This window comes from Rhea americana, unplaced genomic scaffold, assembly GCF_003343005.1.
Source record: "Rhea americana isolate MKP2758 unplaced genomic scaffold, rheAme1 scaffold_223, whole genome shotgun sequence".
Taxonomy (NCBI): Eukaryota; Metazoa; Chordata; class Aves; order Rheiformes; family Rheidae; genus Rhea; species Rhea americana.
Window position 1 is genome coordinate 1,288,402 of NW_028186339.1, and position 17,636 is coordinate 1,306,037.

At 37.2% G+C, this 17,636-nt stretch overlaps 1 protein-coding gene across 3 annotated transcripts in view; it reads right to left on the minus strand.

The window, feature by feature from the left end:
• The window catches only part of MACROD2 (mono-ADP ribosylhydrolase 2), an 880,037-nt gene that overhangs the window by 728,968 nt on the left and 133,433 nt on the right, over window positions 1-17,636 (minus strand). The window lies entirely within an intron of this gene.

A 17,636-nucleotide genomic window follows, 5' to 3' on the forward strand; every position in this document is an offset into this window, starting at 1 on the left:
TATGCAGATGAAGCAGGCCTGTGTACAGGATCCCACACTAGAGCACAGAGCATCACAGTGCCAAACTTCTAATCTCCCACACACAAATATTACAGAACACACACTCCTAAATTTGAGGAGAAATTATCTACATACAGCTAAAGGTTAATTAAGATTGTACAAATCCTCCACTGTCATTTTTCATGTAGCATTTGCACTGGACTCCATGAAGGATACATGTGTTCAATAAAGACAAGAAATACATCACAGTATGTGATTACAATAAAGTACATGTGAATTAAAATCTATCAAACAAATTCACTATCAACTTAGCAAAAGTTTGTTTAGCTTGTTTCCAGTGGTTATCATGTAAGGATATGGTACCAAAATTCACAGCCAGAAATCACTGTAATATATTTTTTCCTCTTACTGTATTTTCTGCAATTTGGGGGGGGGAATATTTTGTTTTATTTTGTTTTGTTTCCTTTCTACAATTGTTCTATCAGGTTCTGGTAGTCTGCTTCCAATGAAGTCAACTCTTGATCAAGAATATTCAAACTCCTTTAATTCTTCATCCCTGGGACACGGAAATAAAGTCTTTCCTTTCTCTTCCAGTGTTATGGAAGAATAACATACTTTCAGACATAGCTACGAATGATACTAACATCAATGTGACATGTGTGAAATGCACACAGTAAGGCTCTAGAAATCAAGTGATTTCAGAGTCTTGATGACCTACCACACAACTTGTATTCCAAAGCCTAAATCCATATAAATATAAAATGAGGTCACACTTGCATTTTCCCACATCACAGACACATTTCAGTAGCTGGCTAATGTTTATAAAGGCTTTTTAAATTATTTATGTGATTTGGTCAATCACATAAAACTGATTCAAAATAATGATCGTAARGAGTAGTGTCACTCCTGATCGTCAATAGATCACAGCCTAGTTAAATGCCAGTCACCATATTTGACAACTCCCAGGGGAAACAAATGAGCTCAGTACTCGCCACATTAAGAAATAACTTTGTTTAGCTGTTCTATAGATAAGGCACTGAAAGATGTACAGTGTTGCAGGGAAACATGAGTTTGCAGCTGCTGCTTCTCTTTCTTCATCTTGCTGCAGAGCATTTTTGCATTAAAAAGACAACACTGAAAACAGCTCTCACTGTCCCAGGATGGCAGGAGTACAAGGACCAGCACTATTCCACAGGAAGTAGCAAGGTCTCATTCATTTAATATATAGTGCTCTAGCAACAACTTATTGTCAATGCAAATTCCTTTTCTGCTTTCACAGCTTTCACCCTGGTCTACTGCATGTGGATATCCACTTCCAGTTTGGTTTTATGCCTCAGGCTATGTTACAGTGGTGCAGAATTTAGTACATCTAGGTGTGTAACATACATGAAAGTCTGTAGTTTTCCCAAACGTAAGGCAAAATGAGTTACTCTTAAGAGACTTTAAAAAAAAGAGTCTTTAAAAAAAAACAGTTAACTTCTTAAGCTAAGTTCATGTGGGAAAGCTTCCTAAACCCTGGTAAAATTAGAAGAATTTATACCACAGAGGACTTGAAGGAGTTGAAACTTACTGAAAAAACGGGTGATAAAACAGAGTGTTTTCACAGAGAAGGATGAAAGAGTATCAGTGAAACCATTTGGCCCTGGGGGAGAAGGGCAACAAGAACAGAACGAAAGGAGCATAACACTTACTTGTCAAGTACTGTATTAACGTTTGACAGAAGAAAAGGAAACTTTACATTGGGCCAAGTCAATCAGAACAGGCTGTAATATATCATACTGGACTGAAAAGTTAAAATCAGAAAATAAGGGATCCCTCCTTTTCCCTTAGAGCAACAACAAAATTGTTTAAAGCTCACTCTTCATTAATATTATATAAAGACAACTTTGCATTCATGAAACTTCAGCCTAAAAGGAATGAAATCTTTTATATACCAAACATTAGGATAAAATAGGCTTAGGAAAACTAACAAAAAACCTAGGACTCCACCCTTTAGAGGCAGAAGTAACATGTTAATGATTGAAATATAGAAAATATTTGTTTGTTTTCCCACTAATATGACAGAAGAGAATAAGCCCTGACAGATCAGTATCTTTTTTGCTCATCATCTGGTTTCCAAATTCTTCCATTACAATTATTTCCAGTGTGTCGAAAAGAAAATACCATGTGATTCTGCTGGTCACATGAAAAGGAGGTGAAGAAGTTGCAGGTAGGGAAGGCCCTCCCGGGATCCACGCTACTCTGCCAGCTGCCAGAAGCAGCACACCAAGTTGGAGAGAGGCTCTGACCTCCGCTCTTCGACCAAATTAGTTTCAAATCCACTCTCCCTATTTTCCTGCAGTCGACTATCACAATGATGAATCGATAATGGATTTTGATGAAGGGAAGAATACGTGTAATGAAAAATGTTCATTTTGCTTACATACTTCAGGATGAACTGCTTTTCACTCATTTCATTCATTTTGGTGACTCAAACATGCCATTAGTCGGCTTTCCGTTTGAAGTACCAATTCACGGAAGGCTTAGTTTCACACAGATGGTGTTTCAGAATCAGGGCGTTACTAAAGATATTCAGACAGTGAGTATGACAGTACTGCTCTAGGGTTTTTTTTCCCTTCAGTCTAACATAATGATGCTGTAAGATAAGATAATCCACGGCTCCTCATTTTAGTGGAACATTCCTCATTCTCTGTAAAAAGCATAATAGTGCAGGTGTGTGAAGCAAAAACTATTATAAAGGGAAGAGCTTCTTGCTTTTAAATTAAAATGATCCTATAGCTGCTTAGTCTTGTTGAACTGACACAAATGTGCGACATTAGACAAAACTACTCAGGCCTATTCCATGTGGAACCTGCGTAATTCATTAAGTGAACCGTCCTTCCTGTTTCAATTTAAAAAGTCTCACGATGTAGAGAAAGAACCTAGATATGTTTTCAATACATGTTTGTCTATTATACATATGAAGAAGGACTTTTATGAATAACTAACAAAAAGCAAGTATACACCACTACTTACTGGTCATGTGTCATCTTACTGCTGCAAGGCAAAGAGCGAGTATTTCATCAACACTGTTAATATATTCTCCCAGCTTACTATTTCATATCTTTTCTGTGGCTTTTACTTTTCTGTGGCTTTTAACCACTGGACTGAATCGTGGACAAAAGAATCAGATAACCAGAAAGGAAGGCACGGAGTCGCAGCAGCTATTTTTCCCCTCGCCGCGATGCTCCTCGGACAGCGTGAGCCGAAGCAGCCCGCCGCTCGATGCAGCGCGTTCCCGCGTGGCGGAAAAGACCTTTCCATGCGATACCTCCAAAGAGCCTCCCATCAGCAAGACTTAAGGCGGCCTTTGCCGTATCAAATATGCTCAGCTGCTTACCGCATGGCCACGCGGTGTAAGAACCGTTTAAGGATGTGTCAGACATCATTAATCTGTTTGCCCTCTGACCCGCGGAGCTGAACGGTAACTATGGCGACCRAAGCTTGACCTTACAACGCTGAGAAACTTTAAAGCTCAGCAGTGGTTTGGGTCGCATTGTTAGGCTGAACAAAAGAATAAAGAAGAAATGTGACAGTTTCCTGGGAATTAAAGTCATCAGGTCAATTGCCCTAAAGCTTTATTGTTATACGATAAGCAAGACTAGCTGAAATAATTTTTCAGCTATTAGAATAAAAAATGCTGGAGCTTTTGTTGTCTATAGTAGAAAATTGGTCTCAGGAAAAGCAATATATAATCTGTGATTGAGCAAAATTACTCAACAACCTTTCCTGCAGCATTTACAGCACAGACACAGGAAAAAATGGGCAGCTGGTATCAATTTCATATTCTCGCATCAAGTTTATTGTCAATTCAAGCTTTTGAGAGGAGGAGTGGAAAGGGATAATTCTGAAAGTGTTTATAAATGTGTTTCTGGGATTGCATTTCATAAAATTGTCAGTTGTTTCCTTCATCCCTTTTCAAATGATTCATGAAAATGAGTGGGAATAAGCAGGCAGAATATACTGATTCTGAACATCCCTGTAAAAGCAGCATATGCCTTTCAATTAGAATAAAGTATAGGAACTTGCCCTAACAAAATGCTATGACAAATAGCAATCCAAATATTTACAGTCTTATTAATTAGGCTTATTAATATTGTTTATACAATTATGTACTATGAAACTAGCAATGCTCACTTTAAGGATGTGTCAGTAAGACTCACAGGAGCCTCCATTTTCAACTAGTTTACAATTTAGTGAATGAAAATTAGTTCTAGATTAAAGTTAGCCAATTTACAGTTATATTTTTGTAAGTCTGAAAGCTTTTCAAGTTTTAGATATACCAACCCATACCAGGTAGAACCATAAAATTAATCTAAAATACCAACTAAAAAGCCAATAGATACAGAAGTACTTCAAATCATGTGCTGATTTACTGTGTCAATTTTTTAAAATTTCTCTCATTATTTGAGAAACACATACTGCACAGGTACATGAAAATAAGTTCACATAATCAGTAGCCTTATATCTTGCACAATGATGTCTGTTGCTTTCCATGCTAGGCCAAGGAATGACTCTCCTGTGCTGTAGAAGAGGACTCTGCTTGATAAACTTTTACTTTACACTCATGTAGGTAATCACTGCTGCTGAGCTAAAATGAAGTCATGTATGTGCTATATGTACACAAGCACATATATATTATGTATATTATGTACCTGTGCAGTATGTGTATGTGCAGTATGCTGATTATGTGAACTTATTTTCAAGGAAAAATATTATTTAAAAAATACTTATGTAAAAGGCAAATTAAATCTATGCCAATATTGTATTTTCACATCCTTCAAAATGCATCTACTTTATTTAAGGTTCCATTATCTAATAAATAACATGCCCCATGAAGCAGACACTGAGATGGCAATGCTCTTTCATTAATAAAAATGCAGGAGTACAAGTTCAGGCTTCTAAGGTAGGATTGTGATTATTAAAGAATACAGAAAGAAAATTCCAAGCTTCCCATAAGACAGCTTTTTTCATTTTTCTTTTGTTATACATTAGCTATGTCTGAGAAAAAGCATTCTATAAAACTTGTTTAAAAAGTCTTTAGACTGCCAATCTGAAATGAAAACATGACAAAAATTACACAGAGGTGTGGATGCAGTCACCAAAGAATTAAAATGATCTGTAGAGCACCAGCTGAAGCTGTAACTGTTATAGCTGTATCCATGCTGTGTAAAACACGTTAATGGGTCTAAAAAAGCTCTAGAAAACCTCTACAGGAAGAAATTAAGACTGAGCAAATTTGCTTCACTGGTGCCAAGCTAAGGAATATAATCAGTACACATATCCAACAGAAAGTTAAGTGATATATCTGCAGCCATTAAAAATCTGAATGTATGAGAACTTTCATAAAGTATCACACTGATTTTGCAGAGAATGTCAAAACCAAATAAAGCCAGACTAATTCACAAACTAGAGAGAACTGATTTTAATAGTGAGGGTAGTTAGGAGAGTAATCATACAACAGTTTATTTAAGATAGGTATTAGGCTCTTCATGTCACCTTTGAAGATCAGATGTCTTTCCAAGGGTGTTTGTGCTAGCCTGGATACAAAAAATTAATTGAGAGGTTATACACCCTCCATTATTCAGCAGATCCTGCTGTATGTTGTGATAGTATCTTAGATTCCTTTTGTCCTCTCTGAATCTGACAGAAAACAGCATGGTTGTAAAGACTCCTCATTTAAGAGCTGAAAAGCATTGGCTCTTAATAAAGCATTCTTTTGAAATTATTGTACAGTAATTTTAATTTTAAAATAACAAAAAACTAGCAAACTTGCTAAACCTTTGTTAAAAAAAAAATCCACACAACTCGRCAAATCTGCACGGAGTGGGAGGGCAACATTCCTATGTCCCATCGATAAACAAATACCTACTCTGTAAGTCAAAAGACTGATTCTTTGAAAATCTAAAACCTCAACAGTTACTAGTTTCTATACAAGTGAATCATGTCTGAAGTCATACTTTTAAGTAGTACTGAGTTTGCACAGAAATGGATAAAAGCCAGGAAATTCTAAGTTTAAGCTGACTCGCCATCCTTAGCGCACGCTATTGTCCTTTATCCCTAAAATTTAATTAAAACCGAGTTCTGAAGAGTTGTAATAAGTAGTACAGAAAACTGACGATCAAAATTGCTTTCCTCCAACAGCCTATTGTGCTAAACTTCCTCTCTGCAAAATACAAAAGACTTTACATACATTTTTCTTTCTCTGTGAGGAAAGGACTAAAAAAATCCAGTCTGAACTTTTATTTAGCTACCAACCGTGCTGTGGAATGAAACTAAGCATTTTCTTTTTAAGAAAACTGATTCAAATTCAGTACTTAATCATGYCACAGCAGAGTAAAAGCAGCAGCAAATTATGTTATAATTATGTTAGAATTTATTTTACAAGATTTTGTTTTCAGTCACTTCTAATCTCTTGATAGTTGCCATTTCAAGGGCTGATACTCCCCTAACAACATTTTTGCCTGAAACTAGCCTCTCTGATCAAACTTATTTGGGATGTAAGGAACATACATGCACACATGTGCAGAGTACAGACTCACAGGGAAGCAGTCACACTCATTTATAAAAATATTTCTAGAAGCTATAGAATATTTCCTTATTGTTTTAAATGKCACCGTTTTTCTTATTCTGTCAGAACATTTACCCCTGCACTTCTAACCAATTCCTTTTCTCTGCTACAATGTATCTATTACAAAGGCATTCTTTTAAATTTTAGAAAGGTATATTCTGTTAATTTTGTTGCAAATAATAGACCCAAAGCACAGGCCTGAAGTATCTAAATTAAAGCAGAAACTCCACTAAGTGGATGACTAAGCTGCTCAGAAAGAGGAAAAGGAGCTGACAAGCAATGAGAGAGGAATTCGCAACACAGCTTTTCAAGTCCTCCTTGTCTGGAGTATTCTTACTGTTCATGTGGAAAAGTCAAATGACTTGAAGATGTCAAATAACATCTGTCTCCTAAACAACATACAAACGCCTGCAAAATTTACAATACCCATTTCTGAAACAATCCTGAAAGGACTCAACCATATAATCCAGCCAATACATTTCTGCTATGACATGAAATTAATATATATATATATATATATATACACACACACACACACACACACATATCTACAGTATTACAGAGCTATTGCATAGATTCAGAAAGTTTTCAGGTAAAAAACATTAAACTTCTTTAGTTTCAAAGAGGAAAGGTATAACACTTCACTGGCCAGCAACAGGTCAGTGTCTGTTACAGAAATGGCTCATCATTTTTCTTGTAAATTAGTTACAGTTTTGCTGCAGAGCTGCCCTCACTCTCATTACCTTTTGCTTTTGCTGCAAACAGGAAACACAACCCAGCAACATGTTTACTAACTGAAGTAAAAATTCATAAACACATAGTATCTCTCCTTGCTCTCTGGGTCAGCAAATCTGAGTGTGCTCTGGCGGACCTTGGAGACACATCGGYATTAATATCATGTTTTTTTCCAGCAGGAATTCCAAAAGCAAGTGATGGTCAATTCCAGTAACTTCCAAGAAGACAAAAAGCCCTAAATACTTTTAGATACAAAGTGCTCAGCTTTTTTCGTATTTAGTTACATAGGATTCATGCATGGTACTGTCTTTGGAAATACCAAAGTAACAAGCCTGATGTTCAGGTGACTAACAGAACTAATGCTACACAATTTGTCAACAATTTTAAGAGGTTGTTTCTACTTCTAATCTTAAAGAGCATAAGCACCACATCACAAAAAAGCAAAGGGTTGCTGGTCAAGACAAAATGAACACTTGCCACACAATTTGATGAAACTGCCAGATTCCTTGCCAATCCAATAGTCCCTTCAAAAAGGCATTGTACCAATGTATTAAAATCCCTAAGATAACTGGGAAAACAACAACGCAATTCTGCTCTAACAGTCCTAGCATGTTACAATATCCATCACTTTCAAAAATAAAGTAAATGACATTACAGGTTACGGAAAGAATTGGGTATTGTTTAGTTTCAGAAGTTAAAAAGCAAAGAAGAGATTGTTCTTGTAGTAACATGACAAGCTAAAACCCTAAGAAAGTTGATAGCTGCATATGCCAAACATGCACATTTTCTAAGAACAAGTTTATATAACAGCTTTAAGGCAGAAGTGTTAAAGCAATTATTGAACGGTGATGGTAGGTGGAAGACCTTAGCTACAGCTTCAGCACTGCTTTACAGTTGTTTTGCAGGCAGCACAGAATGGTGGAGTAAATAAATAAACAAATGAAACTGAGCCAGCAGCAATTTTTGGTGTGCACTGTCACTGGCTGTCATTCAGAGCTGGATCATCTGCTTTTCCAGCTGACATATTCTATTGAAACTGTTCCCCACACATACTCACATACACAGAGCTTCCATTAAACCTGTGAACACAACATACAGTCCTTACTGAGGCTTAAAACTTTACTTTCTTATCTTTCTTTAAAGCATATTGGCRAGATTGTTAAAGCAGATCTCATAAGTCAGCTTCAGCTTTACAGTGCAACTAGTCTTATCTAATAGTCAAACTGCAGTGGAAGAGGATAGTCTTGTGGTGGCACAGACACCAGCACTTGTCTGGCTCCATCACAAGCTGGTTCAAAAAAGTAATACCAGGAAAAAATATTTCATTTTAGGGGGGTGGGGGGAGGGGAGAGGTTCATTTTCTGGCAGTTTAGTTCCTTGAACTGGCTCACTAAATGATCAGTCAAGCCCAAGCATTAATACAAAGCAGGAGACAGGACTGCCCTCTGTGCTAGCAGCCGACCATTGTAACAGCTCAGCTATACTGTCAAAGCCCATTTTTAGATGTGCTTGCCTGGGGTATCGGGGAACTCAACTCAGTAACATGGGTCCCCTTCTGTTATACGCTTCTAGGTCGCACTGTATGCAGAGAGTACAGAGCTGCCCCGGAATGGTTCTGGTTGAACAATCCATAGCAATCATGACTTGTTCACTAGAGAATTTACAATTGCAATCAAGAGTTCTCTCTACATCCTCTGGGAAAATGGTGAAGTGAAATAGGTTTTGTTAGAGCTGCGAACAATAAAGTAACATAAAATAAAAATAAATTCAAATGCTAATTAACAAACAACAAAGGAAGCTTTCATCCCTCACCTATGAATATGCTATAGATAAGTTCATATTTCCTTATGAAAGTAATTTCACAATGCAGTTTTAACAGTTCTTCCTAAACTTCTTTTGGATTTGGGGCAATGCACCCACTGGCTTTTGCATGGCAGATTTCTGTTTTTAATACACTAAAAGCACAAAAGCAAAGGTTTAGAGCATTAACAGCAGGTATATAATAACTATAAACAAGGTGTCAATTTAGGTACCTCTGGTGTTTTTAGCAATGTCTGATTTTAAAGAAACACTTTTAAGGTAAGGTTAAGAAAAGGAAGGAACAAAGGAAGGGAAGAGAAAAGGAGGGAAGAGAGGGGAGAGGGGAAAGAAAAAAAATGGGGATTAGGTCTGTTTCGTTCAAATTAAGATTTTTTTTTTTTTGTAATAACTGGAAATTAAATAGCAGAGCAACAAGTTCCATGTGTGAGAATCTGAAAGATTAGCTGTCTACAAACAGATAAAAATCAAGCTTTAATTAGAAGCACAAAAATAGCATTCTGAATTCATACTGTAAGTCCAACTTGCCCTTTGACACTATTAATAGCATTTGCTTTCACAGCCATATACAAAAAAAAAGAGTTTTGCACCCACAAGTTATATTTTAATACACGATAATTAGAAGTTGATTTATATTCTGGATGTGTATCCTTCCAGAGACAAAACTACAATGCCAAGAAATGTAAAGCCAAACCACCTTCAAGAGCAAATACCACTGATCTCTCTATCTGCCTCTCTATTACAAGCCTACGGCATCACCAATACTACAGACTGCACTATAGGCCTTTACTCTGCTTACTGGCAGACAGAGTGCATGCTTCTCCTCTCAAACTCCTCTCCAAAGGGAAGGAAGATTAACTTTGTGGCATTGAATGCTGCTGAAGAATCGTGGGTTTTAGGGCGGAGGAGCACGTGGAGAGACTGTCAAGTACCTTTGAAACCTTTTTCCTGCCACCATATTTGACATTAAGCTATTACAATATAGACTACTTCTAGGAGAGATAAAAATACGGTATATCAGGTATATGAAGAGGAAGGAATTGTTTTGCTTTTGTTAGTTTAAGTGTTTCAAGGTGAGAGGAAAAATGAAGATCTTGAAGAAAATACAAGATCTTGATGAAAGTCTTGGCAAATGGCAGCTGTGGTAATTCAAAACTTCCATCCTGCCTTTTGCGGTCTCCTACTTCTCCTCTGAACAGTTCAGATGTAATCGGACGGATTCTGTTTTCGTAACAGAGCCCCTGCTATCACCATCTCAGGCACAACACAGCTCTCTTACATGCTGCACATCATGCTCTGCCACAGAGAATCACAGAATCGGTAAGGTTGGAAGGGACCTCTGGAGATCATCTAGTCCCATCTCCCTGCTCAGCAGGGTCATCTAGGGCACCTTAGACAGGGTTGCATCCAGGCAGGCCTTGAAGATCTCCAGAGAAGGAGACTCTGCAACCTCTCTGGGCAACCTGCTCCAGTGCTCTCTCTCTCTCTCTCTCTCAGTGAAGAAATTCCCCCTTGCGTTCAGGCGGAACTGCCTGTGCTTCAATTTCTGCCCACTGCCTCTTGTCCTGTCACATCGGGCAACTGAAAAAGACAACATCCACCTGCCGCTCAGCCAACATGTCTTCATCCTCCTGAGTCACAAAGCTGGAGTTCTCCCATGATTTTCTACAGGTTGCTTTTATTCATGATTTCCAATGCTCCCCACCAAGAGGCTTTCAGATTGGAAATAGCAATTAGTACATGTCCACAGAAGGCCAAAGAACAAAAACTTTGAGGAAGGAGATTAGGATGGATTAAGGGCAAAAAAAATTGTAGAACACTGCTCCTGATACAAAGCTTTAAATGACTTTCAGAACCAAATTCCCATGAAACTTGGCCTCTCACCACTTCAAGAAATTTCATCTTCAGTAGCAGCAAAGGATACTAACTAAATAACACACACACATTACCTGTTCAAAATAGCTCCTGAGTCTCAGGCCTTCTTTTCACTTCCTTGCTTTACCAACAAGCTCTTGGCAAATGCTTACTAGCATTTACTCTCCATACATCGATGTTACTTGCCATTCTCTCTGGCCTTTACAACTGGGACATGGGTAAGAAATGAAAAGAGGCTGCTCTAGAACACTCAGAAAACCCTCAACATGAACATGCTTTCTGACACTCTAAGAAAACAGTATGACTCGATTCAGTATGCCAACACTTCGGGAAGGAGATACACTTTTATTTTCTAGGTAAGTTCCACACAAAATTTCACTGGTAAAAGGTGAAATCAGGATTAATAATGCACAGCTTGGAAATGTAAATGTGAACGAATACAATTTTTTTTCTTATACAAAGAAATGAATCTTATAAACTACCTTTTATTTTTGTTTAGATTAAGGAGTTCTTTGCATCACATTCAGCCAGCAGATGCTAAAGACAAGCTAACTACCACATTAACTCATACAGATGATGCTGTTGGAGATGATTCTCAGGCAAGCCACTCTGTATCTAGCATTCACAACTGAGAAAGTTTCTGCCGCATATCCTCTGAATCAGAGTCTCATCAAATCTAACTCCTCACGGCCAGGGAAATTCCAAACTTCTTAACTCATTTTAAATCATGGTATCGATTTATAACTTTCTGCTAATGAGTTGTGTAACGGCATTAAAGCCTGACATGCAAAGCCATTTCTGAAATGCTTTTTCTTACTGAATATAGAATAATCGCCCCTACTTACAACTAAACAAATCTATTCAAACAGTGCAAACGTAGTCCTTCCTGAGAATAAACACTTCTGAGTTACTCATACATGCAACACTAGTACTCAGTCTTTCAAATTTCAAAACTAGATGTTATACAAGCAAATTAGCAAATGCAAATAATGCAAATTATTGCTACAGGTTAACACTGACTAGACACAAAGCAAGCAAGCAATGGGAGTGGTACTTTGGCTGAAAGAGCACGCTGATGCTTCGGGGAGATTGACTTGCATGCAGCAGGGAGGTAGTTTATTAGAGAAATCAAACTTTCACCCAAAGCCTTCACCACCACTGTATCTAGGCAATTGTCCTAAGTTACAATGTATGCTAAACATTCAAATTAGTGTATCTCTGCACAGAACTTGGCCACCATAACTTTACAAGACTGGATCTTTATGGAAGTGCTTAGCTAATTTCCACCAATAGGAGAAGGAAAGAGGGTAGGAAACTCTTTAACATATAAAATGATAGAAGAGAGTTCATAAAAAGAGCTTCTATATAGCAGAATATCAATACATAAAGAGTTGAAATGTAGAAGTGCCTGCATGTGTTTGACGTGCTGAAGAACAACTATTGCACATTGCAATAGGAGGAGAGAAGGTTGGATAAGAGGCAAGGCAGACACTGAAAGACAAGCAGAAAGAGACTGACGATGATGAGGAGAGTGATGCTACAAAAACTCTGGGGCTATCAAGAAGTAAAAACAAAAAGAAAAGAGCAGGAGAAAAACAGTTTCAGGGACATGAAAATACTAAGCTTGAAAAAATGAGAGTGAATTTCAAACTTTCAGAAAATAACGATCAAGAACTGAAATTTATGAAAACTATGTACCAATAAAACTAGTCTTTTAACTATGTGGATTGTTTAAACTTCTACTCCAGAAAAAGGGAAATTTCACTATAAAAATCCATCATCAAGGAATATTAGCTCCTCTGTGAAGATATCTGAGTGACTCATTTTAAGTTATAGTATTTAATGTGAGAGCTGGTCTTAATTTTTTAAATCAAAATGAAATGATCCTCACTTCATCCACATCCTTCAATATCACTTGTAAGCTAGGTGCACTCACGGTAGCATTTCTGTACTTGGCATTTAACTTCCAACACCCAAAAAAGATTTTTCACCCAAAATGTCTCCTGAAAACTCAATTTYTCAGGTAATGAAGAAAACAAACTTGATCTTCAAACAGATATATACCTGCTAGACCTAATGAAACCAACAGAAAACATAAATACAGGCAGACATCTGGCTATATCTAAAGAGTCAACAACAGGATTAGTTAACAGTTTACATATATAGGCACCACCAAGGGAAATACGAACAGACACTCTAGCAGTAAGGAGAGGATCCATTCCAAGTCCCTTCTTAGTAAGCAACAAATCACCATGGACTTCCATATCTCTCTTAAAGGTTAGTTTTTGGCAGTTGTTACATAAACAGCAGTTAAAGTTCCAAGAAAAAGAGCCCAAGACCACCACTGCACCAGAATTTTTCACCTTTTCAGGAATTTTTTCTTTTATTTTTAAGTGTTTCCATACTACAAGAAGCCCTTATATAGAGATAGGTATACCACCATAAAAATGCATTTACCACTTTGTTCTGCTCAGTATTGGCTTTATTAATAAAAACTTGAATTTGTCAGTACAAGAAATATATACAAGAGAGAAGACTGGCAGATTGTCTTCAACAAGCTTCTTCCTGGAACATACTGGACATTACTAACAATCACAGTTAAAGTCTTCAAGGTTATTTAGGCAAAGYAGAATTTCTCCTTCCTTTAATGGACGTTTAGTAGAGATCTTTCAAAGCCTACATCAAGTGTATAGGAAGCTTGTTCTCATCCAACAGCATCACTTACTTTGTCAAGTTTAGATGCAAAAAAATGCTATAGGTACTTTTGAAAGATTTGGCTTCAATCTCTCCTAAAAACTTTGTCACGGTAGTTTTGCTTAGAAGCAGGGAAAAAAGTCTTCTATATACAAAAAGCAACCAGCATTAGGAATGAACTTCCTTAGTATAGTCTTTACCCAATCCGCTCACTCTGTCCATTTCTATATATTCTGTAAACAATCAAATAAACAGTATTCTCGTAGACTTGCAATTCAATGTAGCCCTTTAAGTTATATAATTTTGCTATCGATTGCACACAATCTCATAAGAAAAACAGTTTATTTCCCTTAGGAAAAATAGAGAGGTTGTTGCATCAGGGGTCCCTCTGAGTTGACAGGGTTTTTCCCCGGGGCTACTAATGAGAGTTGAAAAGAGAAACAGGGAGAGAAGATGAAAAGGAATAGCAGAAAACACAGGTGCAGTGGTTTAATCTCCTGGACCTTGAAGACAGACAAAAGAATAATTAGAATTACACCTATTACCTCTCAAATATTCCTCTGTCAGAGAAAAAAAAAGCAGCACACTTGCGCACAACTAATTCTACACAAGCTTTAGACTCTTCATATTTTTTTAGTCCTACTGTGGACTGTCTTGCATGATTACTTTCTTCATTTTTGTCATATTAGACACGGAGTTGCTGCATAAACTTTCATGAGTTCCTCTATGTCTGTATGTAATGCCAAAAGCTGAATTTAACAGATAATTCCTTTTGAAGAAATTTCTTCAAAATCAAATTCTAATTTTAAATATTCAGATCATTTAAAAATCAAACTCTATTACACTTATAAACTGTTATATTTATTTCCTAAGAAATTGTAATTAAGTAACATCAGAAAATCTGAAAGGACATACATTATACCAAAGTTCATGTATGTACACAGTTTTCTTTTCTTAGATGCCTCTACAAAAAACAAAGGCCTAGTTTGTATTTAGGACAGCCTGCCTTGAAAATCAATATAATCTGATTAAAAAAAATAAAGCTAAAAACCACAAACATTTATTTCGAAGTACCACACTGAATATCAAACTATTATTCCCAGCTTTATCTAACTGGTATCCATTCCTGAGAAGCTCAAAGAAGAAGCAGTTCCGTTCCATTCTGGAAGACAGCTCTCTGTCTTCTACACAGAGAATGAGTGATTTCAGATTTCACTTCCCGGTCAATGCATTTGGTTTCTTAACATTTCATAAAGGTACTGCCCATAAATGTTTATGTCTGGAACTCAATTTACAGTAGAATAAAGGGTATCCAAAATGCCCCACAAATCACAGCAAGAGTCATTCAGGTCAACCTTTGGCTAAGGGCAGTTCCTAGAACTGCGATTCTTATCATACCAGCAGGGTGCTTACAGGGAAAAAAAAAAAAAAAAAAAAAAAAAAAAAAAAAAGCATCATTATCTCTTTGACCTAATAGCACCTTACATATGTATGTTATAAGCTTGCATTATAGTTATTTGGAAAACATTAACCCAGTCTCAATACACTGGATGTCTAATATACCATCCTTTCAACTCTCTGAGCCCGTTAAGTGTTAACAAAGCTGCCACATCTTCCAAATGCAATTTCCCTATAGGTCTGACAACAACTTTAATCTCCATGTCACGAGCATTAATTAATTTTATATACAAAATATAGGTGAAGAGACTATTTTAATCAGGAAATTCAATTAAAAGAACTCATTATGTTGCAAAGGTTTCATACTTTATATTACCTATGCATATTTTTATATCCCACATAAGAGTAATTCCATCATTTTTAATGCAGTTCCTGAATTCTCTTGGTTTTCGAGAGGCCTTGAATTTGTACATTTTGAATATAAGAATGTGCTCAAGTTCTGAAATAGTTCTACAACAGTTTGTTGTGAAGAATATTTCAAAGGCTAACCATGTTCTTAAGAAGTGTATTTAAGGAGTTTGTATATAAGAAGGCAGTCAAAAATACACTTATGATAGCATATTAAAAACTTTTCAGTATTCTCAAGCAGCTGTGACCTGGCAAAATCTAATTATTTCTCATACGCCCTTTGGAATTCTCCAAAAATATTTACTGTAATTTCCAACTGGTGCCATAAATGCTGGGCGAGCCTTGGAATACTGAAAGATAGTTGAATGTGTACCATATACATCTTTTATGAATACCCCACAGACGTACATTAAGGTTTAGCAACAAGTCACAGTAACGTAGGCCAAAATCTGTTTACTGATACAACTAAGTCAGACATGCGAGAGACCAAACATGCAGCATTTTTGGAAAATGCTGCTGTAATCTTAATGGAATCTCAGGTTAAAAACAAACAAACAAACAAAAAAAAMCACTACAGAATGTTCAAAGCATCTTGAAATGCATTTGGTATTACCATAGCCTATTCTGCCCTCCACAATGAAAGACAGACACACTGTAATACTAGACATCCTTATGTTTGTATATCACATGTATATACAAATATACATGTATATATATAAAAACACACACACATATACAAAACCTATTTTAAATGTGTTAAAATCTGCATGCAATATAATCATATATACTGAACTGATTAAGACACTGCTTGCTCTGCCAGGACTAGTAATAAAGATATAGAGCATTGTACATTAACTTGAAATCAATGCATTATTAGTTTTTCTCTTCAAGGGAAAGGCTAGAATTCAAATGATAGAAGAAAAAAAATCTCTAGTTCTCTAGGAAGATCAATCTAGAATTATTTCTTAAATCAGCTGAATAAATACGGCACAGGTAAACATTTCAAATACCTAAGTATCAGATACAACAAGCAGTATTCAAAAATAACTAAAATTCCTCTTGAGAAAAGGTGAGATTTGATAGTTGGACATAGCACAAACTAGAAAAGGTTTTGTATTAACATGTAAATAAATGGAATTTCAGTACTGAAAACTTGGGACAGACAGTGCAAGTTTCCAGTGGTTTCCATAGGCTTTAAAGAAATCAAGCTCTCTTTAAACTTAACAGAGGTTGGCCTTGCTGCCTTCTGATACCAAGGAAAAGCGCAGCTGCCAAACAGTTGAGGTCAACACATCCCTTATCACAAGCCTGCCTCCCGCTTTGATACCATCACCTCACGCTGAYGAACACATGGGGTCAAAATGCTACATCAAACAAGGGTATGGAGAAGATAATCTAACCACAGCTAACAAAGAGAGCACAATACCTGCCAAGGTAGCAACTGCCTGCCCTGAAAGAAGCCAGCATTCAGATGGAAAGGTTAAAAACTGCGCTGCAAACATCAACTGCATCTCCTAAACACCACAGCATGCGTATGAGTYAATAAGCTACTAATAAAAGGAAACTAGATTTTAGGAGAAAGCATCCAGGTAATGTATTTTCCAGCTTTTTCTTCTGGCTCCCATGAATTTTAAAAGTTTTCTTTGTGAGAAGAGCTTTTTTGCAATTATATATCTCTGAAAAATAAATATCGCAGATCTCCAGGGCCCCATTTTCCTAATCGCTGCCCCTTTGGGGTTGAGTTAGGTAGTGTCAAGCAAGTGCTACACAGGGTGGAGCAGAAAAACAAGCAACTTGCTACCCACCCTGTGAGTTTGGAGAGCACGGAGCACTAATGCCTGCAGAAAACTCCTGAAACCAGACATGAATGCTCCCTTCCGAGCTCGGGGCCAACACAGCCTACTCAGGTTTCTCACGTTGCCGCTACCCTGAAAGGCGGCACCACCTGGAGACCGCTCCTTTCCGAAGACAAGCCTAGGAGAGCAACGAGGTGCACCGGCGGGGACGACCAGCGCCCTTGCGTAGGCAAAAACATGTTTGCAGCGGCCACGGAAAACAAAGCCAGTTTCTCCAAAGCGCCAGGCGACGCCGCCGGGGC